This window comes from Lepisosteus oculatus, unplaced genomic scaffold, assembly GCF_040954835.1.
Source record: "Lepisosteus oculatus isolate fLepOcu1 unplaced genomic scaffold, fLepOcu1.hap2 HAP2_SCAFFOLD_40, whole genome shotgun sequence".
In the NCBI taxonomy this organism is placed as follows: Eukaryota; Metazoa; Chordata; class Actinopteri; order Semionotiformes; family Lepisosteidae; genus Lepisosteus; species Lepisosteus oculatus.
In genome coordinates this window covers 1630501-1653425 of record NW_027167934.1, presented here as the reverse complement: position 1 = coordinate 1653425, position 22925 = coordinate 1630501, and the positions used below count along the sequence as shown (strand labels likewise).

The 22925-nt window shown below is 44.8% G+C and overlaps 5 non-coding genes across 5 annotated transcripts; 1 reads left to right on the top strand and 4 right to left on the bottom strand.

Moving 5' to 3' along the window:
• Positions 1–4008: 4008 nt before the first annotated feature.
• Positions 4009–4079, bottom strand: trnag-gcc (transfer RNA glycine (anticodon GCC)). The gene has a single exon. It is a non-coding gene; the product is annotated as a tRNA-Gly (tRNA).
• A 4354-nt stretch (positions 4080–8433) lies between these two features.
• LOC138228153 (U4 spliceosomal RNA) lies at positions 8434–8575 on the bottom strand. Its single transcript, XR_011185239.1, has one exon. It is a non-coding gene; the product is annotated as a U4 spliceosomal RNA (small nuclear RNA).
• Positions 8576–10820: 2245 nt separating this feature from the next.
• trnag-ucc (transfer RNA glycine (anticodon UCC)) lies at positions 10821–10892 on the top strand. Its single transcript has one exon. It is a non-coding gene; the product is annotated as a tRNA-Gly (tRNA).
• Positions 10893–18333: 7441 nt separating this feature from the next.
• LOC138228200 (U4 spliceosomal RNA) lies at positions 18334–18475 on the bottom strand. Its single transcript, XR_011185286.1, has one exon. It is a non-coding gene; the product is annotated as a U4 spliceosomal RNA (small nuclear RNA).
• Positions 18476–18705: 230 nt separating this feature from the next.
• Positions 18706–18822, bottom strand: LOC138228351 (U5 spliceosomal RNA). The gene has a single exon (XR_011185431.1). It is a non-coding gene; the product is annotated as a U5 spliceosomal RNA (small nuclear RNA).
• Positions 18823–22925: the final 4103 nt, after the last annotated feature.

Here is a 22925-nt window from a genome sequence, read left to right as displayed (position 1 = left end):
ATACTACTACAAGAGAGAAGTAGAGTCTGGAAGAAGGGACAATTTTATGATGCTTTGGAAGATAATGTTTTTTTTTTCTTATACTGAAAATGAAAGGTAGTTGTTTCTATATGGACTCAGTCTTTGGAATTTGTATATTTATATATTTCAGTGAACCCTCAGCCATTCCTTCTGTATTGTAATTCAATTTCTCTTTTAAAATTCTTTCCCCACTTCTAGGACCTGCAGTTGCTGAACTCCACAATGGCTTCTATTGGAAAGTCTGTGACTGAGACCAAGTAAGTGTTCACTTTTTTATGAAACCATTATTTATTTATTGCATTTTATATAAATGCAATAAAATCATTATGCTCAAACTATGAGAGAGAAAATTAAGGATAATTTAAGAAATCAGTCTTGTTTCTATACACAGATGGTATTATTTATTTTCAAAGGAAACCCGCACGGATTCCCCTGGTGTGCAAGATGTACCTGAATACTCTTGATCAGCTTCCTGCTCACTTGAAGAGGGCGTGTATGAAGCACGCCACGGCAGAAAAGATCAGGATGGCCTCTCAACAGGCGAGGGAGGACATGATGAATCACCTGAAGAACGGGGTCATCGTGGATTACCACAGAATAGAGATCGTGTCTGGTGAGGCAAACAGGATAGTGGTTGTAAGACTGCTAGAGTCCTTGGGCCTTTTTGTACATGGGAAGCCTGAAGACACATTGGCAAGGTGAGATATTTTTAATCTGTAAGGCTTCTGTAGTTTCTTTTTGAAATCATTGTTACAACATATTATGTAAAAGCATGTTGAAAAGAATCTACCTGCATTCCAGCGGCCCTGAGCAAGAGGCCGCTGTCCAGGAGGAAGAGATGCCAGAGGCTGCTCTAGAAACTGAAACAGAAGCGGATAAGGAAGGGGAAGATGTGAGCTCTGAAGAACTCTATCAGCAGTAAGACTTTTTTATTTTTCAGATGTATCTATTTTTTACTAAAATTCTAATTTGTCTTATAGGTATAAAATGTTTAAACCGGTGTTTTATATCCTTACAGGCCCTGAGTAGTTAAAAAGTATCAGCAGGCCGGAAGAGAGTGGCCCAAGCTGGACTCTATAGAAAGCACTCCCTGGATGCTCCTCTCCTGATTGGATTCAAACAGTACCTTATCAAGGATCTGGGAGTGGCAAATTATTCTCAGGAGGTATTTATTTTTTAAAGGCATTTAAAATTAAGCAATGGTATCTTCATTGTAAATGTTTTTATTTCTTAGCTTAAAATTCACCCATGTGAAATGATGTCAGCCATAAACATCATGACTCTATATTTCCTACCTGAATCTATTCTACTTAAATTATTACATTATACACAATTTGAGTTCATTTTAAAAAGTAAAAGGTAATGAAAGGAATGCATTTTCATAAGAAAGATAATACCGACATGCATGTGATAATCTTCCTTATATCATGTAGTGCATCATTTGGACACTTTGTGGGCTTCAAATACAAAGAAAATCATGTTCTATGGTACAAGATAAATACAAAACTTAAGCTTCTTTATAAAGCATAAGCAATCATTTATTACATCGCTTCTTGAATTAAATCTTTTGACAAGAGGTGAGACTTCTGTTACATTTAAACCCATGTTTAGCTGTGTTTTTTAGATTTAACTGAACCAATTTCTGTGTGTGATAATGTCCTTGAATTCTGACAACATCACACTAAATTACATGATATAAAACAGCTAATGTTTCTAGAGATAAAGTTTCTGAGATGCTTCTAATTACTTTTTATTACCAGGGACAGTTTAATTCACCTTGTACAGTACTGTAAGACCAAGATACTTTTTTTAAAAGTTATTTAACATTTTATAGAACTTTGTCTACTATGGCAACATGATGTGCTTGGTGAAACTTGGAAAAATACTGCTTGGCCACTTATCTTAAGATAAAGATAGGATAAAGGTTTATCTTTTGCACCTACCTGACCCCCAGGGAAGGCCAATGCTTTCTAAGTTGATGGTTCCCTACAGTAGACTGTACTTTAATTTCAAAGGTAATGTATATTGACCCAAATCAGTTTTGGAATCCAATCTACTGACGAGATGGAGCACATCCTTTTTTCAGGATTTTAGCATCATACGTTTGGTATATTTAGTCCCTAATGATGAAAGAAATGATCATAGAACATTTGGACACTTTGTGGGCTTGAAATACAAAGCAAATCATGTTCTATGGTACAAGATAAATACAAAACTTAAGCTTTTATTTTAATTAGATTTGTTTATAAAGCATAAGCAATCATTTATTACATTAATATATGTGAAAATAACATTTTAGCATCATACGTTTAGTATATTTAGTCCCTAATGCTGAAAGAAATGATCATAGAACATGACATCTAACCTTACCTGCGGTGTTTTTAATCCCTATTGCTCAATGCACGGTGAAAGCATTCCATACATGTGTCTGACAATGAGGAATGGGCCCCTGAGACAGTCATTTGCCTGTTTCACAAATGATCGTATTTTACTAGAGATTCTGTTTGGGATTCAGATGTGCATTCGGACAGCAATCCCTTTCAAGAAATGATACGTTCTGGATGAGGTCAAAGGTGCTGGAACACTGTATCTAGGATGTGTTTGCAGAGACTGTGTGTCTCCTGCTTCAACGCAGTGATAAACAGATGTGCTCCTTTAATTTATTGGTACATGCCCAGGGCAGTAAGCAGTCTGAGGATTTATTTCCAGATGGCATAGAGCAGTGAAGCAGTGAAGTAGTGCAAAACACTGGATCATTATATTATTAGAATCTATTCTACTTAAATTATTACATTATACTCAATTTGAGTTCATTTTAAAAAGTAAAAGGTAATGAAAGGAATGCATTTTCATAAGAAAGATAATACCGATATGCATGTGATAATCTTCCTTATATCATGTAGTGCGTCATTTGGACACTTTGTGGGCTTGAAATACAAAGAAAATCATGTTCTATGGTACAAGATAAATACAAAACTTAAGCTTTTATTTGAATTAGATTTGTTTATAAAGCATAAGCAATCATTTATTACATTAATATATGTGAAAATAACATTTTAGCATCATATGTTTAGTATATTTAGTCCCTAATGCCGAAAGAAATGATCATTTGTTTAACAGGGTCTGTCTCAGAGGATGCAGTACTCCTGAAGGGTCTCAAACCCTACATTTCGGATGCCTAGCTGTATCCCTCACATGTGGCACCTCAGAATGACTTTTAACCTTACCTGTGGTGTACTCAGTCCCTATTGCTCAATGCACGGTGTACATAGTGCATACATGTGTCTTGAGAATGAGGAATGGGCCCCTGAGACAGTCATTTGCCTGTTTCACAAACAGGGACCTGGACCTAGACCTGGCCCGTACAGGGCTCAAACCCGCGACCTTGGCGTTATTAGCACCACGCTCTAACCAACTGAGCTAACCGGCCTCACGACAGTGCTCCTCTCTGTGCTGCAAAAAATCAAACTCAGGGAATTTCTTTTGTCCTCCTTTGAATAGAAAGCCGTGTAATTCAGTGTACGGGCTTTCTCGTGCAGTTTCATGGTTCTTGTAACCCAAATCCTACACTGGCCTGAAGTGCCCCCCCATTTCACAGCATTTTTCAGCTGATTTAAAATGTACCTAAAGGAGAAGCATTATTGAAGACCATCAATTACCAAGAGCTTTTGTCAAAGGTTTTGGTGGTCATTTTGAATGACCACAGAGCGCTGTGACCTCGGTTTTACATCTCATCCAAAAGACAGCGCCCTTTTACAACACAGCATCTCCGTCACTATACTGGGGCATTGGGACCCGCACAGACCTCAGGGTGAGCGCCCCCCCGCCGGCACCATTAACACCGCTTCCAGCTGGAAGCTTTGTTTTTCCCTGTAGCTCATCCTCATCCAGGTACTGACCTGGCTCACACCTGCTTAGCTTCAGTGGGTTTTCAGTTGCGAGTTGCAAGGGGATGCAAGTGATGGAGCCGCTCGCTGCAAAAGCCACTGCATTGGCCGGGAATCGAACCCGAGCCTCCCGCGTGGCAGGCGAGAATTCTACCACTGAACCACCAATGCTCAGTGCCTGGGCCTTCAAAAAAGACGCTTTTTTGGTGCTCTGTGCAAAACGCGTCGACATATGCTTCCAGCTGCAAAATGCCATTTGCGGACGCTGAAGAACTTATTTCCAAGGCAGCGGGTACAAGCGATTGGGCGTTTTAAAACCACCAGGAACAGCAAAGAGGCGCGCTTCTTTGCTTGTGCCGAAACACACCGACTGAAGGCGGACAACGTAGTCGGCAGGATTGGAACCTGTGCGGGGAGACCCCAATGGATTTCTAGTCCATCGCCTTAACAACTCAGCCACGACTACAGCAAGCCCCACCGCAGCTGCGTTCTTGCTACAATCTTACCTGGATCGCGAGGCGCCGGCGGAAGCCTATTTCAAAGTCGTTCTCCGTTTCAAAAAAACATTTCCAAAATACAAGCCTTGCAGACAGACACGCCTCAGAGGACTTAAGGGTGGCTTCATGTCGGAATGATAAAGTCTCCCCGTCCGGACATGAAAATGCCACTTTGTTACACACAAAAAAAGAATCAACAACAGAGAAATGCCCACAAGCATTTGAAAAGCCGCACCACGTCGCACTTGAAATAGCTCTTACATTAGTGGTAGATGCAGGAATCGCCTTTTTATTTACGCTCTTACCAACGCGATGGAAAGCAAAACAAAGCAAAGCAGAGCAAAACAAAACAAACAAACGAAAACCCTCACGTCCTGCACTTGCATATAACGCCGTTACGTGCCCAAGCGGTATTGTACGTCATCCTAGCACTGCACCCCCGGTGTACGGTATATGGGAACGAGCACACGCCATGAATCGTCTCGAATCACTCCCTATAGCTGTAAGGCGCCTTGAAGCGTGCACCCCCAACATTCTTCTTTGCGCATCTGTGAAAGGTAAACTCTTGAGCAAACTCTGAACCAGCTCTAAGGAAACTAATCCGATTAGACGTTACTTTGACTCATCCTTTAAGGGACCCTTGTTAATTGGAGAAATCAATGATTTCGAATGAATTCTGTATGCGTTAAAAGACAGCTATACACAGAAAACATGCAGGACACTGCTCATGATGTTTCCCGAGCCGAAACACAGTGCGTTTTTCCAAGCCATTTGACAAAGCCCGCCCACTGAAAACTGCAGCAGATCGTGTAAAGGCGTTCAACTTTGTAACTACTGCACGCACAGGAAGCAGAATAAATTCCTCTTTTCAAACTGTCAAAGGTTTGCTGCAGGACATCGCACAATCTCTTTTGAACGGGGACAAACGATTTCTTATGGGGCGCAGTAAGTACAGACGTTTATAAAGCTCCACTCATGCCGACGATGCAGCATGAAGAAGCGCAACCTAACGTTTGACAGACAAAAGCCGGGCGCCGCTACGAGCAATATGAAATCAAACTGACAGCACACGGCGTTTCGCGCTGACTCAAAAGTGATCTCGACAGACGATGTTCTCTGCATAACGCTGAAAGAGCTAAAGAGCGTTTCTGTTGAGACGTAACCCATTGGGCAAAAGACGTATAATATACGTCTATTAAACGCATATCTTAGACGTCTAAATGTGGTCTACAATTCGTCTAGAATGAAATTCTAATATACGTCTAAAGTTAAACGTCAATTATACGTCTATATTTAGACGTTCATTATACATAAATGGTTGGAGTTCTATTATACGGATAAATTTAGAGGACTATTATACATATATGGTTGGAGTTCCGGATAACTTTAGAGGTCTATTATACGTATATGGTTAGAGGTCTATTATACGGATAACATTAGAGGTCTATTATACGTATATGGGTAGAGGTCTATTATACATCAAAGATAGATTTTATAGGTGTAGAAACAAGTAAAACAAGCCAATGATTAGGTTTAGAAATGTATTCTGAAAATACACATTCACACCTGAAACATATGTATTTCAAATTATACATTGTATACAATCAATCAACAATCAACATATGGGCAATAATCATAAAAACACAACTAGTCTTAAACTTCAGCTACAAATTCTGGTAACATGGCAATATACAGTATAGTAATGACAAACAGAAAACTAATTACATTAACACACTAACTCAAAACCACATTTTGATTCAAATATACATTTTAAAATGTACAACTTCTATATTTCCAAGAAAAAAATATTACATAAAATATAAAATATTACAATGGAAGTTAAGACGATTCTTGTCCACTATTTGCAAACCCTGTCTAATTGTCCTAACAGTTAGAACCAAAAACCTATTATTTTCAGAGTCCAGATCTCTTGGCCCCCTGCCTTGCATATGCATTCTTCAAGTAACACATTGCATGCTCCTTTATTTCTTTTTCTGTTGATGTAGGGTGGGACTTCAGCACCGCAGCTAGGAGAAAATTATATAATATTACTTCCCAAATAAATAATGATTAATATCTTCTTTAGTATAATCTAAAAAATGAACGGTTTACTAAGCTCAAAGCTGAAATAAATGTATAAAATTTGGCTTGCATCATAGCAGTTGAGCAATAAAGTCTGTCCTAATTAAAGAGTACCCAAAGTTTGAAAGTACAACATAGAATAAGAATAAGAGAAACGGCAAAACGATTTTGTGTCATCTTCCCCATTCACACTATTTTATGTGCCATTTTTTTTGCTTATTCACATACTATTTTAATCAAAATAATATTAAGAAAGATCTGTATGTATTCAGATAGTATTATTATTGTTCATACTTACTCGTCAAAAGAGGATTGCTGAGATATTTTCGGATATACTTCTACGTTTGAAAAACGTGTCCAAAATGGTGACCAACGAATACTAGCAATGCATTGTGGTATATAACCGGAAAATATGATGGGTTCGATATTTTCTCAACGTATGCGTTTATTAATGTTGTCGATATTATGGTTGAAATTTAACATTGATAATACATCGCTGCTATGAGCTGATGTGCAATTTTAACGCATGCAAATATTAAGGATCGGTCACTGTTGTATGGTATTATATATAATGACATTATGGAATAGGATGGGGACAGGCCTGGCATCACAGGGGGAGGGGGGAATGTCGCCCCTTCAGTTTTGGGCAAAAAGATTTACCTAACTTAATTTGCACCCTAAAAAAATAGTTGTACTTTGTCAATGGTCAGACAACACTAAATGACACGAACAGTCACTCAGTCTGTTTGATGGGCAGGAGGGCTATCCGTCCAGGAACTGCACATATTATTGAGTGTCAACATTACGATCCTGTTTGCTCAGGTGGACCGATTCCTTGCAGTAGTTTATCATTATACTTAAAATCGTTATATAACTAGGACTAGTTATAGCAGTCTGTGCTTTCTGTTGGTTTTACAACATTTTTTTCTTAACGATTCAGAACGTCCATGTAGCTGCAAAAATGAACGCTTATGGTACTTTTCGCTCCAGGCAATACAAACCTTGAGAGTGACGAAAAATGTGAAACTGAACTTCATCGCAAATACCAGATTGCTAGTCGTTATCTTCTATCATGAAGCACTAATCAATGGCATAGCTGCGAGATTTCATTTGGGTAGCTGCACCGTACAGCTCCGTTTCAACCGAAATATCACTCCCCCCTCAGAATTTCAGACGCCCCCCTACAGATTTTTCCTCGGGCACCGCGCACTGATGGGGGACTTTTGTCAAGAAAATAAAAATAGAAACTCTATAGGCACTCAAACATTTTACTGTTTTTTTTCAGGCAGGTGGCAAGACCCCCTCAGCAAAACCCTTGTATGCCAAGCTGTGGGCATTGATTCGTCGAATATACGTATATTTACGGCGAAATTACGGCTATACGTATATATACGTCGCCTCGACGTATAATCAACGTCGAATTGCAACCGTAAAATCGACGACATGAATAAACGCATATATAACGTCGAAAAAACATCTAACACAGTGCCTGAGGCTTTTTACTGTATGTATCGTGTGTGCCGCAACTAGGAGTATACGGCACTCTGCACAGTGTACGAAGTAAATTATTTTCGCAGTAATTAATTTATTATATTTACTATATTTATTATACACGTGTAAATTAATTGCTGCGAAAATAATTTACTTCGTACACTGTGCAGAGTGCCGTATACTCCTAGTTGCGGCACACACGATACATACAGTAAAAAGCCTCAGGCACTGTGTTAGATGTGTTTTCGACGTTATATATGCGTTTGTTAATGTCGTCAATTTTACGGTTGCAATTCGACGTTGATTATACTTCGAGGCGACGTATATATACGTATAGCCGTAATTTCACCGTAAATATACGTATATTCGACGAATCAATGCCCACTGGGAACAAGCTCGCTTCTTTCTACCATGATGTCACCATGACCAAATCTGTCTTTAAACACCTTGCTCAGTCTCTAACGAGACTGTCAAAAATTGCTTTCGCCGATTGTATTGCAAACCGGCGGAAGCGGGGTATTGGGAAAAGTTTTCAACTAGCAATAATCGCGCCTCGGCTAAACCTCACAGGCTACGATACTGCCACTGCGCAAAGCTGACGGTTGCCAGGCAACCGCGGGGATCCTATGGAAATCGTTATCAATCGTCTCATGGCATGTCGTTGCTGTAACGCTTCATATTTGTCGTCTTCTTCTAGCTTGAGGTTTTGAAGAATTTCATGACAGACAAGGGCTCCGTTGGGAACAAAGAAACCCGTTGATTCTTTTCAGCAGCAGAAATACAACCCTTTAAATACAAGATGACAGAACAATGACGAAGGGCATGCCGGGAAGAACTCATGCACTACAGAGGAAAGGGGGCGGGCACGTACAGTTCACATTCAAGCCACAAGTACTCTTCTCGGATGTTGCACAAACAAATCCTAACGTCTTGAAAGCATTGCGGCATGTTTGTGTCCCACTTCCCGTGGCTGCAGGATGACTGACATGAACGGACAAACACAATCTGTGGCGTTTAGCGTGACATAGTCTTGCAGGCATCGTGCTGTCTCACTGCAATACTATACCGCTGGAGGAAACAGTCCATCTGGCCATGAAACTCATTTGAACGTCTAGCTACAGCAACTAACAATATCATGATTTATTCAGGATGTGTGGAATCAGCACGTCCCGGAGACAGCTTCCGAAATCGTGAGCATTCTCTGGTGGTAGGGGCGTTCAAGATGGCGCTCAGGTGGGAGGTAAAGTTTAGTGGTTGAGGATTTTTTTTGAGTTTTTCATGACCTGAATGTTAATTTTTGCTTTTTTTGACTACAGAAAAATAAGGACTTAACACTACTTGTTTAAACTTCAGTTATAATTGAAAGAAAAAAAAACGATTTTTTTTAGGTTTAAGAATTTCGATATGAGTAACACTGGGAAAACAAAAGAGAGTGCTGGGTCTTCGAAGGAGAAGTCTAAGAAACCTCAATCGTATATGTATAGCACTACAAGAAAATTGATGGCAACTAAAGGGAAAAGTGAAGCAGCTGGAGGGGACGTGGAAAGAGTGCTGGAGATGCGCTCGTACGCGAGCGTTCGCAGCCCAAGTGAGACTCAGCTGCCAGAGGAAGAGCCGGAGTCCCTGCCCAGCACACCTGTGAAAACCCCGGCAGCCAAGAGAGGAAGGGGCGACCTGACGCTGGAGGAGCTCCAGACCAACATCTTCAACATGATGGCACAGAGCATGGGTGAGCTGAAGGAAATGATTTGATCTAATACAGTCGAAATCGAAAGTCTTAAAAAGTCCATGGACTGTGTGTTTAAAGAGGTTGAAGACTTAAAGAGTGAAGTAAAAGTTCTTAAACAAGTAAATACCAAACAAGAAAAGCATATTAAAGAACTTGAATTGAAAGTGAACGATGTAGATAGATACCGTCGATGATGGAATTTAAAATTATTTGGAGTTAAAGAGGAACGTGATAAGGACCTTGTTGCAACAGTGAAGGGTATCTGTAAAAGGACCCTGCCGGACCAGGAGGACGTAATATCGGCCATTGACTTTGTTCACAGGCTCGGGAGAGCGAACATGTCTGGGCAAGTGCGCCCCAGATCGATTATAATACAGTTCACCAAGAGGACGGCGAGGGACATGCTGTGGCGAGCGGCGAGGGGGAATGAGTATTTGAATGGGAACAAACTGAGGTTTGCAGAGGACCTGTCTGCCGCGGACAGGAGCACCAGGAACCAGCTGTGGCCCCAGGTTGAAGCTGCCAGAAGAGAGGGGAGGAGAGCCTACTTTGTGGGAGCGAGGGCCTTTGTGGACGGGAAGGAGATTTGCTCCCAGTGACTGCTCAGTTAATGATTATGTTTGGTTATATTTGTTATACCAGTATATACTAGTGTTTCTTTAGTGTTAGTTTGGAATGGTGTAGTTAAGTGTTAAGGACTGTTATAGTTCTGGTTCTTTGAAAAACTCAATAGTTTAGACAGTCTTAGAGTTAGTTATTTGCTTTTGTGTATGTCTTTTTCATGAATGCCAGAGGTACTCGAAATGTTGTTAAAAGAAAAACTGTGTGCTGAGTTTTATTTTTTACAGGAAACGCATGCATGTTGAAACTAAAGTTTATAAATAATTGAGAAATATTAAAGCAAGGAAAATATGATACGTGTAAAATATACAATTTGATCACATAATTACTTAATTACCTCTGGTAGTTAAATGCTTTTTTCTGCTGCGTTTTTTTTCTCTTGTACATGACTCTGATCCTCTTGTTGTATTTGTATTTGTAAATTCTATGTTTAATAAAAAAAAAATTAAAAAAGCATTCTCTGGTGGTGTCCTGCAGGCTTCCTGTGGGTGTGCGTTGGTGGTATAGTGGTGAGCATAGCTGCCTTCCAAGCAGTTGACCCGGGTTCGATTCCCGGCCAACGCAGTGGCGAATGTTTTCAAATGCTGTCATGAGCCTTGGACTGTGACTAGCAAAGCGAAGCCTTTTGAAAGAGCTAAAGCACTGAAAAACGGAATTGAGGGAGAATCTTACAGGGGATTCTGAGCGGTGTCTGCATACACGCAGTCCGATACGGGTGCTGAAAGCTTGAGCTACTCTTAATGTCATGCTGGCTTTCCCCGGAGTAAATCTGTTACATTGAAAGAATGCTTCTCGCAGGTTCAAAAAGGGACCCTTGTTAATTGGAGAAATCAATGATTTCGAATGAATTCTGTATGCGTTAAAAGACAGCTTTACACAGAAAACATGCAGGACACTGCTTATGATGTTTCCCGAGCCGAAACACAGTGCGTTTTTTCAAGCCATCTGACAAAGCCCGCCCACTGAAAACTGCAGCAGATCGTGTAAAGACGTTCAACTTTGTAACTACTGCACGCACAGGAAGCAGAATAAATTCCTCTTTTCAAACTGTCAAAGGTTTGCTTTACGAACGCCGCAGGACATCGCACAATCTCTTTTGAACAGGGACAAACGATTTCTTATGGGGCGCAGTAAGTACTGTTACTGTCACTGCTCGATACCGACGTTGGCCTACTATACCATGTTCAGCCACTGCTAGAAAATGTACGGCTCTAGCACCGGAGCAAACAACAGGAGGGCCGATGTCGAACAGGCACACATGTCAGACATGGAGAGCGATGAGAATGGGATTCGAACCCATGCCTGCAGAGCACAATGGATTAGCAGTCCATCACCTTAACCACTCAGCCACCTTGTCGACGAAACTGGGCTGTCCGGACATGGGTTGGCGCGCTCCAGATGATCTTTTTCTTTTTTTCCCCACGTACTCGAGGGTCATTTTCCTGTTCCACATGTGATTTCAACATTTTCCTTGGGAGATGTCAAGCCAGCAAGCCACTGCTGTGGTTCAGTGGCCAGTGTGGAGTTCAGTGGCCCTGTTGTACACAGAAAGCACATTGAGCTCCTTGGACATGAAAAGTTCCAGATAAAAGCCATTTGTCATCCTTTCTCTTGGTGTCGATGTTGCTATTGTATGTAAAGGTGGCAACTTGCTCAGCGAGCAGGCGGAGCACACACCGAATGCAGATGTGTCTGAGTGGTGTGTCCAAGTGGCTGCAAAAGGACAACACTCCTGGGGCGCCGTGGCTTAGTTGGTTAAAGCGCCTGTCTAGTAAACAGGAGATCCCCGCCTATGGCTAGACTTAATTAAATGCAAGTATTCATTTCCTGTCTTTAACGCGACTTGTTTTTCTTAAAATGGATGCAACTTGCAAAACATGAAATACAAGCCTTGCTAATCAGCGCTAGCGGCTGGCAAAAAAAAGGAGTCAGCTATTTTTTTTTCTTTAACCTTAACCCTGCTAACGGAGAAGAGTTAAACGACCGAGTCTATGCAGCTTAAACGGTGCGCAAGTCGGGTTCTTAGCTGAAAGGGTGGTAAATCACGCTCACCCCAGTCCTTAATCTTTTAAAGAGGATACAAAATTGAACGTAGTCGCCACATCACATACATCCTGTTAAATGATAAAAAGGTAACATCTATCCTCGCTCCAGAGTAAATCTCACGTTGAGGGCATCTTTTTTTTCACTTTACCGTGAGTCGGGCTCGGCTGCACAGAGGAAAGAGCAGAGCAATGAGGTCACAGGGACAGGGGAGTCACACGCTGGCGGTTTGAATACGCGGAAGATCACTGAGGGATCCACAGTATGTGGACCCTCCTTCGCCATCAGTCCACACTCCGGACTCTGAATCCTGCCATCCGAGTTAAGATCTCGGCGGAACCTGAGGCGCAGTTCCTTCTTAAAACGTAATCTGGTGAGCATTTCTGGAATCGCACTTGTATAGATGCAGCCTTTAATGTGTTGCTAGGTTAAAATTGATGACTTCTTGTATTTCAGTAGGCAACTGCCCTCTTGATTTTGGATTTAATTTCTTTATTACAGGGGCGCTTTTATGAAGCCAAGGGACCAGGGAGCTGCCCCAGTACTGGGATGGCCAGTTCGAAATCATAGAAACTATTGTCAATTCCAGTCCCATGTCAGTGCGAGCAGGGATTTTGACATCTTGTTTTGCTATGTTCTGCACCAACAGGCAGGTGGCTCGGCCATTCCGTTCCAGTCTGGGGGTACAACAGACTGCTAGGTTCAGTCTGATAAACTGAGCTGATGGTTGGAAGAAAACCATCTCAGCGTCCATTCTCTGTCCCTTCTTTAGGACAAGGCGTACCGGAAACCCTGCTGTTGACGCAGGAACGATCAGGTCCGATTCGTTTACTACCTGGCAGGCCTGAGGAATCGTCTGACCTGACCGAATGTTCTCGGGGTCACCGCTTAGAGAGTGGGCATCTGGGTCCACCCGTTTCCACAGCACACTGTTTACTGTGTCCAGCTGGGCGCCCAGTCGAACCAATAGGTCTGCACCAATGCAGACCGAATGGGTCAGCTGAGGTGCTACCTGGAAGTAGTGAGCAAACTTCCTTTTTCCGATGGAGATGGAAGCTACACAGCTTCCTTTGCTCCAAATGGACCTATGAGGTGGGGGTGCCCACCACAGAACCTGTGACTGCGTCACCAGGGTCACCTGACAGCTTCGCGACAGGTCCTCGAACAGACCTTCACTGATTATGGACTTCTCAGAGCTGAGGCTAAGAATTACATCATCAACCTGCACTTCTGCCACCTGGACCCCCTCCCACCACCATGGGGTGGTAGTCCTGGACCCCCTGAGGTACCAGGGTGCACAGAAAGGACTCCCATTCATTACCGGACAGGGAGATCCACTCTTCTTCAGGGATGAAAAGGGGGTGTGCTTTACCTGGCGGGTCAAGCAGCTGCTCGGAGCACTGCTCCTGTAGTTGGGAGACCGTGGGAGTGCTGGCCTGGGCAGGACTTCCCTGTAGTTTTGGAAAGCAAGAAGAGACATTTATTCTCGTCCAGAGGAACCAGGAGGAACCTCCAACTCAGCTATAGTGTTCAGTGGGCACTGTGTGATCACAGCATAACCACTGAATCCCCCTTTTTGCTGTGCAACAGGCTTAGGGTTTTTGACCTGAGCCCACAATTTTCCACGCTGGCAGTCCACCAGAGGCTCCAGCCTGTCAAGCAGGTCTTGGCCAATGAGTAGTGGCTCTGTTTTTAACCTAGAGATGTAAACAGGATGCACCACGTTCATTGGCCCGAACCTAAGTGCCACCCACACTCGGTGTGTGATCCTGGCATGATCCTGGGTATAGCTGGAAATATCTATTTTACACGGTTCTACCTTAAGTCTGATGCCTTTTCCTTTCGCTACTCGTTTGAGCTCGCTGAGTAGATCGGCTGACATCAAACTAATTTCAGCCCCAGTGTCAATCAGTGCTTCTCTATCTAAGACGTTTTCAAGAGAAACCTTGATATAAATACGCCTTGCTTTGCCTTTCTGGCTGAGATTCCCTAAGAATTGTTGGAAGCCTGCCTTTTCTTTGACTTCAGGGGCGGGGTCAGCGCCCAACTCAGAGTCACAGCCTTCTTCCAGGCAGGAACCCTCCCACCCAATCAGATAGACTGAGGAAGGGGCTTGGGACGGATCCCCGCCTCCTCCAGTGAGAAGGGGCGTGGTCCCCCTAAGCTCATTCACACTTCTGGCATTCGGTGCGGAAGGTTTACCCTGTCCTGATCTCTCAGGCAGGGCTTGTTCAAGCCTGGCCAGGCGGGCTGCAGTCGACTCCCTTCGTCCAGTCTTATGATAGACTCTGCCTGAGCCCTTGCCTTCCCCGTAGCGCTCACGGCGGCTCTGACGCTTAGTGCGGTCCTGCCTGCCTATTTTGCGCCGGGGCTTAGCGAGCTCAGGAACCTCAGCTGCCTCGAGCTGAGGCGAGTCGTCAACCCTGCTGGCTTTAGTGGCGAACACGGCCGTTTTAGCAGGTTTTCACTCTGAGGAAGCAGAGACTTCAGCTCCCCAGGCTTTTTGAGCCAACCTTCTAATGTCAGCCATTTTCATCGCTTTTGCATCAGTGTGCATCACAATCATTTTCCTGACTGAGGGATGCAGATTAGCAATGAATAAACCTTTGAAATTCACGTTCTCTTCGCAACCCTCTTCATTCCGCCCTGCAAAATAAGTGCGCCTAAGCCTCTGATAATAGTCGCGAGGGGCTTCAGCTTTTTCGTGCTTAATATGGTGCACAGCAGCCACGGCAGCTATGGGATCGATAAAAGCCGAAAATTCTCCGATCATTGCCTGACACAGCTCCTCAAAGCTATTACAGACCTCCGGTCCTTGTCTAGACATCCACTCGTGGACCGCTCGGCTGGTAGTTTTCCTTACTTACATAGCCTTTTCCTGTTCGGACGCTTCGGGCATAAACTGCAAAGTATATCTCAGCTCATCGATGTAGGTCTCCACATTATTCCCTGACACTGACGGGTCAAACCTTTCTACATCTTTGGCTAACTGCCTCAGGGAGTGGAGGTTAATTTTTACGGTTTCTCCGCGGGCAGGGAGACGGCCGTGATCAGGAGCAGGGGGTCTATGCCTGAATTGACTCGCCCTTGCGTTTCGCGCAGGACTCAGCGATCTCCCCCATGCCGATCCGACCACAGACCCTGGCCGGGAGAAACCTCCTCCCGGCGCGCTGGGTGAGCGCTCCGGGCTGCTAGGTGGGCTGGCATGCAAGTGGGATCTAGTCTATTTTGCTTCCAGTACGGCAGCATCTGACTCCTTTTGCCTTTCCTGGCTGAGCTCATTTAAACTCACAATTTCTTTTTCTTTTTCTTTCGAGCTCGCTTCCAGGTCTCTCCTAGCTACCTCAGCCGCAGTTTCTCTAGCAGACAAGTCATCTAATTTACCTAAAACTTCCCTGAGTCAGTCTTCACTTTCCTCATTTTTCACTCTCTTTTCTCTGATTATATCCAACAACTCGACTCGCTCCGCCTTATATCTTTCTAGCGTTCCCTGAAGCTTTTGAAACTTTGTCAGCTCGGACAAAGACAGTTCCAGCTGTTTAGCTAGATTTAAGGTGAAACTCGATAGGACCAGAACTGCGTTCACAGACACTCCTGTGTTAAGCTGGTTCGCTACCTTAGCTACTAAATCTACTTGCAGCTTCTCAATATCATCAAAGTTCAACTTTTCGATACCACTCCAGTAACCAGGATTGTCGTCGCTAGAAATAGTACTTATAAGCGACTCCACTTCAGACATTTTAGCAGCCATTGTCATTACGTCAGAGAAACTTTAAGAGTATTACTTTTTTTTTTCTTTTTCCAAAATACAGTATGGAATCTAGACACCCGAGCAGATGGATTTCCAATCAGCACACGTTACACTAAACGCTAGAAAACAGGGGGATTTCTTTACGCAGTTATCAGCACACCCGGTATTCGCGTATAGAAGCCGCGGATTCTCATTTCATTCTAAACTCGCCCACCCAGGGACGCCATTAAATGTAATGGTTTGATGGGTTTACTGAGACAATTATTAATTGTAGCAGTAATCACAAGGTTGTTTGTTGGGGCTTTTAGAAAATCAATCGTCAGAACAACTAACAACGCACACACAGAGGTTCAATACACTAGATACATTTATTAATATAAATTGTGCACCAAACATATACTAGTCTGCCTGGATACGAGTGGCAGACCTTACTGTGAGGGTTATCAATATACAAGGTATATAATCCCGAAGAGATGCAAACACAAAGAGATACACAACAGAGAATATATGTCAATATAAATCGTTCGGTTACCAAATCGCTAATCAGTGTTATTACCCACTGTTACTCTAAACTCGGAAGTAAATACATTACTCATGAATTAAATTGATAACAACTTGTGTTGAGGTACAATTAAATTCTCGAGACGCAATGTAGAACATGGGGTTTACTTATCCACTGTGTATGGATTTGGAATTTCCCGGCATGAACACCAAACCAGCTGACAGGCTCTGTTGCAGCCTCTGTTCCAGCGGTTGTCCAATGGGTGTTGTCCCGGCGTCCTCTGGCTACCGGCCAACCAGTCAAGGTGCAGCTCGGAGTAGGACGGGCGGAGGAATCTGACTGCGGCGCGCAGGGCAGTCGTTGCTCCGAGGGGATCTACCAGCAGTCCGGCTGGCTGATAGAAAGTCTCTATGCACAGAGTGTGACCGCGAGTCCTCACAAGTCACTCTTGTGCCTGGGAAGAAGCTGGTTCGTTCCCGGTCCAGCACTGCTTCTGAATAAGCTATTCAGGTTGTCGACGAGGGTCCAACTGTAGGGTCCAACTGTCCAACACAAACACAATCTGTGGCGTTTAGCGTGACATAGTCTTGCAGGCATCGTGCTGTCTCACTGCAATACTATACCGCTGGAGGAAACAGTCCATCTGGCCATGAAACTCATTTGAACGTCTAGCTACAGCAACTAACAATATCATGATTTATTCAGGATGTGTGGAATCAGCACGTCCCGGAGACAGCTTCCGAAATTGTGAGCATTCTCTGGTGGTGTCCTGCAGGGCGCCTGTGGGCGTGCGTTGGTGGTATAGTGGTGAGCATAGCTACCTTCCAAGCAGTTGACCCGCGTTCGATTCCCAGCCAACGCAGTGGCGATTGGTTTCAAATGCTGTCATGAGCCTTGGATTGTGACTAGCAAAGCGAAGCCTTTTGAAAGAGCTAAAGCACTGCAAAACGGAATTGAAGGAGAATCTTACAGGGGATTCTGAGCAGTGTCTGCATACACGCAGTCCGATACGGGTGCTGAAAGCTTGAGCTACTCTCAATATCATGCTGCCTTTCCCCGGAGTAAATCTGTTACATTGAAAGAATGCTTCTGGCAGGTTCAAAAAGGGCCCCTTGTTAATTGGAGAAATCAATGATTTCGAATGAATTCTGTATGCGTTAAAAGACAGCTATACACAGAAAACATGCAGGACACTGCTCATGATGTTTCCCGAGCCGAAACACAGTGCGTTTTTCCAAGCCATCTGACAAAGCCCGCCCACTGAAAACTGCAGCAGATCGTGTAAAGACGTTCAACTTTGTAACTACTGCACGCACAGGAAGCAGAATAAATTCCTCTTTTCAAACTGTCAAATGTTTGCTTTGCGAACGCTGCAGGACATCGCACAATCTCTTTTGAATGGGGACAAACGATTTCTTATGGGGCGCAGTAAATACAGACGTTTAAAAAGCTCCACTCATGCCGACAATGCAGCATGAAGAAGCGCAACCTAACATTTGACAGACAAAAGCCGGGCGCCGCTACGAGCAATATGAAATCAAACTGACAGCACACGGCGTTTCGCGCTGACTCAAAAGTGATCTCGACAGACGCTGTTCTCTGCATAACGCTGAAAGAGCTAAAGAGCGTTTCTGTTGAGACGTAACAAGCTCGTTTCTTTCTACCATGATGTCACCATGACCAAATCTGTCTTTAAACACCTTGCTCAGTCTCTGACGAGACTGTCAAAAATTGCTTTCGCCGATTGTATTGCAAACCGGCGGAAGCGGGGTATTGGGAAAAGTTTTCAACTAGCAATAATCGCGCCTCAGCTAAACCTCACAGGCTACGATACTGCCACTGCGCAAAGCTGACGGTTGCCAGGCAACCGCGGGGATCTTATGGAAATCGTTATCAATCGTCTCATGGCATGTCGTTGCTGTAACGCTTCATATTTGCGGCCGGACACTTCCCGCCCCCCAAAGAAAAGAGCGCCAATCAGACAGGCGGAGACCGAGGACTCGCAGAGCAGACGGCCACAGTCGCCGTAATAAGAGCGATTGTGAGTGGTTTTGTTTTCTCTCTTTGACCAGCCCAGCTGTGCCCCACCCGAAGGCAGGGAAGCACAAAAATTGTATGGAACTCATTCATGCTCCTCTCCATGGAAATCTTTAGTAAAAGGCAAAAGATTTGTACGAGATGAAGAGAAACCAGAGTGCGTGGCTGGACAGCTGCAGGAGCCCAGGCTGCCTTCAAGGCCTCTGCCCTGCCGGTCGTGGTTGGCAATGCACCTGGCCTTACAAACGAGCCAGTGGGGCCCGTTCAGCTCCGGGCTCATCGCCTGCGGCTCTCGGCTTACCTGGCAGGGGAGATACCTTGATCAGCCTGTAGTTGGAGTAGTTGGATTGTTTTCTTGTTTTGTGGAAGCAGTGTTTGTTTTGCAGTTTGAGATGGCAACCTTTGGATCCCGCAAGAATGCTGTACGTTTTGAGCTTTTGGATGACCTCTTCATGGATCGTATGCAGTTCAGCAGAAAAGTGTTACAGAAGGAACTTGGCTTTGAACCTCGGCACTTGGATTTCATCTTTGCTCTCCCAGGTCAGAAAGCATTTGAGGTTGTTTTTGCTACCTATTCTCCGTTTGAACAATGTGTGGATGTGTTTGAGGCAAAAAGAGGGAAAGTTCCTGCCCTTGAGAAGATCAACTTGCAGCCTCTGACACAGAGAGAGAGGAAAACGGTGCATGTTGTTATGTTCTCGGAACTGGCAAAGACGGAGGACATTCACACCTGGCTTAAGCAGTACTGCACCGTCCACCATGGAACTGAGGTTAGAGATGTTGACGGTATAAAAACAGGAGCAAGGAAATTCGAGGTTCGCTTGCTACCGGACAATGTCAATGGAGGCTTAAGGCACCTGCCCTCTACAATCCAGCTGGGCGCCTGCAATGGCTATGTTTTTTATGTGGGACAACCAAAGGTGTGTCGGCGCTGTGGTGCTGTGGGACACCTGGCATCGTCCTGCACTGTGAAATGCTGCAAGACCTGTGGCAAACAGGGACATTTAGCCTTTGACTGTTCAATGCTGCCAAAGTGCAATTTATGTGGCTCGGAAGGACACGTTTTTAAGAACTGCCCTCACACCTACGCCAATAAACTCAAAATGAGAAAGGATGAGGCAGTGCTTGTTTCAGCCAAACCGGCCCGAAAAGCCAAAGCAAACAACAAGTCAAACAAAGAACCCTTGTTGGACAAAGAGTCTCAGCCTCCAGCCAGGATCAGTCCTGCTGTGGCTCCGGGGCCGGTGGAAGAGAAATCCACTACGCCCCCACAACCGCAGACTGCACCAGACAAGCACGAGGGTTTGAAAACCCCCGAGAACAGCGAGGACCCCTCCCCCACTCCTGCTCCTCAGAACGAGGGCCAGTGTGGGGCCCCCAGGTGGAGCGGGTCCAGCGACGATACCCAGGATTCAGCGGAGCTGCTTTTCTCAGACTCTGCAAGTGCTACAGATGCCCTCCTCTCCTCCATCCAGTCCATCACGGAGGATCTGCAACAGCTGGTTGGTGAGGGGGAAGAGGAGACTGGTGCATCGGCTCCACCCCTTTCCCCTCAGTGCTCCCAGGAGCTGGACTTGAGGAAAAGGAAAAATGACTCTGTTTTCTCCCCGAGCGAGGAGGAAGGAGAGCATGGCGATGGGGACAGCTGGAACCCCTCCACCCCTCCTTCTACCCCCTTCCTTGAAATGGACTCCGTGAATGCTTTTACTGCTGCCACCCTGATGAAGGCTCATTCAGAGGATGGCTGGCAGGAAATTGGTAAGAAGAAAAAGAAAAAGAAGAAGGTAACTGGTGAGACCGAAGAGAAATGTGTTTTGTAAAGACTGGTTCCACTTTCTTATGTAATATGGCTCTAAACATAATTTCTCTTAACACCAGAGGTATCAATGACAGAGTTAAATGCCAGTGTGTCTTTGATTACCTCCAGCAGAGAGAGGGAGATGTGTTGATGTTGCAGGAGTGTGCTTTAGCCTATCAAGAGAGGTATAAAAGCTTTGAAGATAGGTGGGATAAAGGGCCTTCTGTTTGGTCAGGGGACAATAACAACAGAGCCTCTGGCGTGGCCATTCTTTTCAAAGGATGGGCTTTCAAATTGAAAAGTATTCAGAGGGTCATAGATGGCAGGTTGCTGTGTGTGAATGTGGAATGGGGCACCGTTAACCTGCGGCTAATCAATGTGTATTGTCCTACTGACGTGGGAGGAAGGGTGGAGCTACTCAAGGCACTCTCTCCCCTATTGTTAAGTAACACAGACGTGATAGTGGGAGGGGATTTTAATTGTATCTTAGAGCACACAGACAGGCAGTCTAGCTCTCCGATAAAATTGGATTCCAGCTCACTGGCCCTGCAAAACTTAGTTCAAGACTTTAAACTCTCAGACACATATAGATGTATATATCCCACAACAGCAGGATATACATGGTCAGGGAGGAATAGCAGCTCCAGAATTGACTATTGCTTTGTCTCAGAGAGAGTGAAAGCTGTTGGGGTCACTCTTCAGCCTGTCTTCTTCTCAGATCATCAGGCTTTAGGGTGTAGAGTGGAACTCCAGGGCGGGACTGTCTTTGGCCCAGGCCTCTGGAAACTCAACACAAAGCTGCTAGAGAACGAGGGGGTAGTATCCCGCTACAAGGAGAAACTATCACAGTGGCTGTCCTTGCAGTGTCTGTACGGGTCAGTAGGAGAGTGGTGGGAGGAGGTGAAGATGAGGACAAAGGCCTTTTTCATGGCTGAGGGAAGGAAGGCTGCTGCCAGACGGAGAGGAGTGCTAGCCAGGAAACAGAGGCAGCTGCAGCGTCTCTACACGATGCTGCACAGTGGCTTCGATGTGCTCGAGGATATCACCCTTTTAAAAAAGGATATCCGGAGCATAGCCGTTGAAAGTAGTCGAGGAGTGCTGTTAAGAAGCAGAGTGCAGTTCTTGGAAGAAAATAAGAAGTGTACTCGCTTCTTTTTCAGGAAAGTGGTAGGCTCCAAGTCTGTCATGGAAAGTGTAGTTGATGAGGAGGGACGAGAGAGAACAGAGCCGAGTGCTATCCTCTCCTGCACCGAGGCCTTCTACTCAAGACTGTGCAGCTCTACAGAGTTAAAGGATGAAGAAATTCATTTTTTTACCTCAAAGCTAGAAAACGTTTTGAGTGAAGAAGATAGGGAAGTACTTGAGAGGGATTTGACAGTAGAAGAGCTGAGACAGGCTATGGAGAGCTTACAGAAGGGGAAAACTCCGGGTGCTGACGGGCTCCCTAAAGAATTTTATTGCACCTTTTGGGATCTGCTTCAGGATCCGCTACAGCTCCTATTCGAGGAAAGCTATAAGACAGAATTGCTGCCTGACTCCTTAAGAGAAGGCACTATCTCTCTCTTGTTTAAGAAAGGAGCAAAGAATGACATAAAGAACTGGAGACCCCTCAGCCTGTTAGGCGTGGACACTAAGATCCTGTCCAAAGCCCTTTTCCTGCGCCTACAAAATGTAGTGGCCTCACTGGTAGGGAAAGAACAGACTTGTGGGATAGCAGGACGCCTGATGAGCGACAACCTGGCCTTGTTGAGGGATGTCTGTCTGTACTCTGAGGATCGCTCCCTCCCTCTGTGCATTTTAGGTGTAGACCTAGAAAAGGCCTTTGACCTCCTAAACCGGCAGTACTTTACATCGGTACTTGAGCACATGAAGTTTGGCCCCATCATGAGAAAGTGGATTAACCTGCTGTACACAGGTAGCAACAGCAGAGTCATGGTTAATGGCAATAGATCACGCCCCTTTGAAGTCTGTTCAGGGGTGAGGCAGGGCTGCCCATTATCCCCCTTGTTATTCGTTTTGGCTATGGAGCCCTTAGCCTGTGCCTTGCGCCAGGATCAGGCCATTAATGGGATACCAGTGCCTGGAAGTGGGGGAGGAGAGGTAAAGACATCTCTATACATGGATGACGTCACCCTACTCCTCTCTGACAATGCCTCAATTAGCAGAGCTCTGCAGTGCTGTGATCGGTTCTCTTTGGCTTCCTCTGCAAAAATTAACACATCTAAGAGTGAGATTTTTTATCAGAACTGGAGGGAGCCAAAAGAAGGACATGATCTCAGGCTGCAAGAGAAGATAATTAATTTACAGGTGCCATTCCCCGGCATTGTGGCCATTGTCGGTGCTCACACGCGATAAGATAAGGCGGAGGAGAGCGGGGCATGCCCAGCGCCAGACATTCAAGGAGGGGGCAGTGTGAGGTGAGGTGAGGTGAGGTGAGGTGCGACACGCCGGAGCCCCGACGCAGCT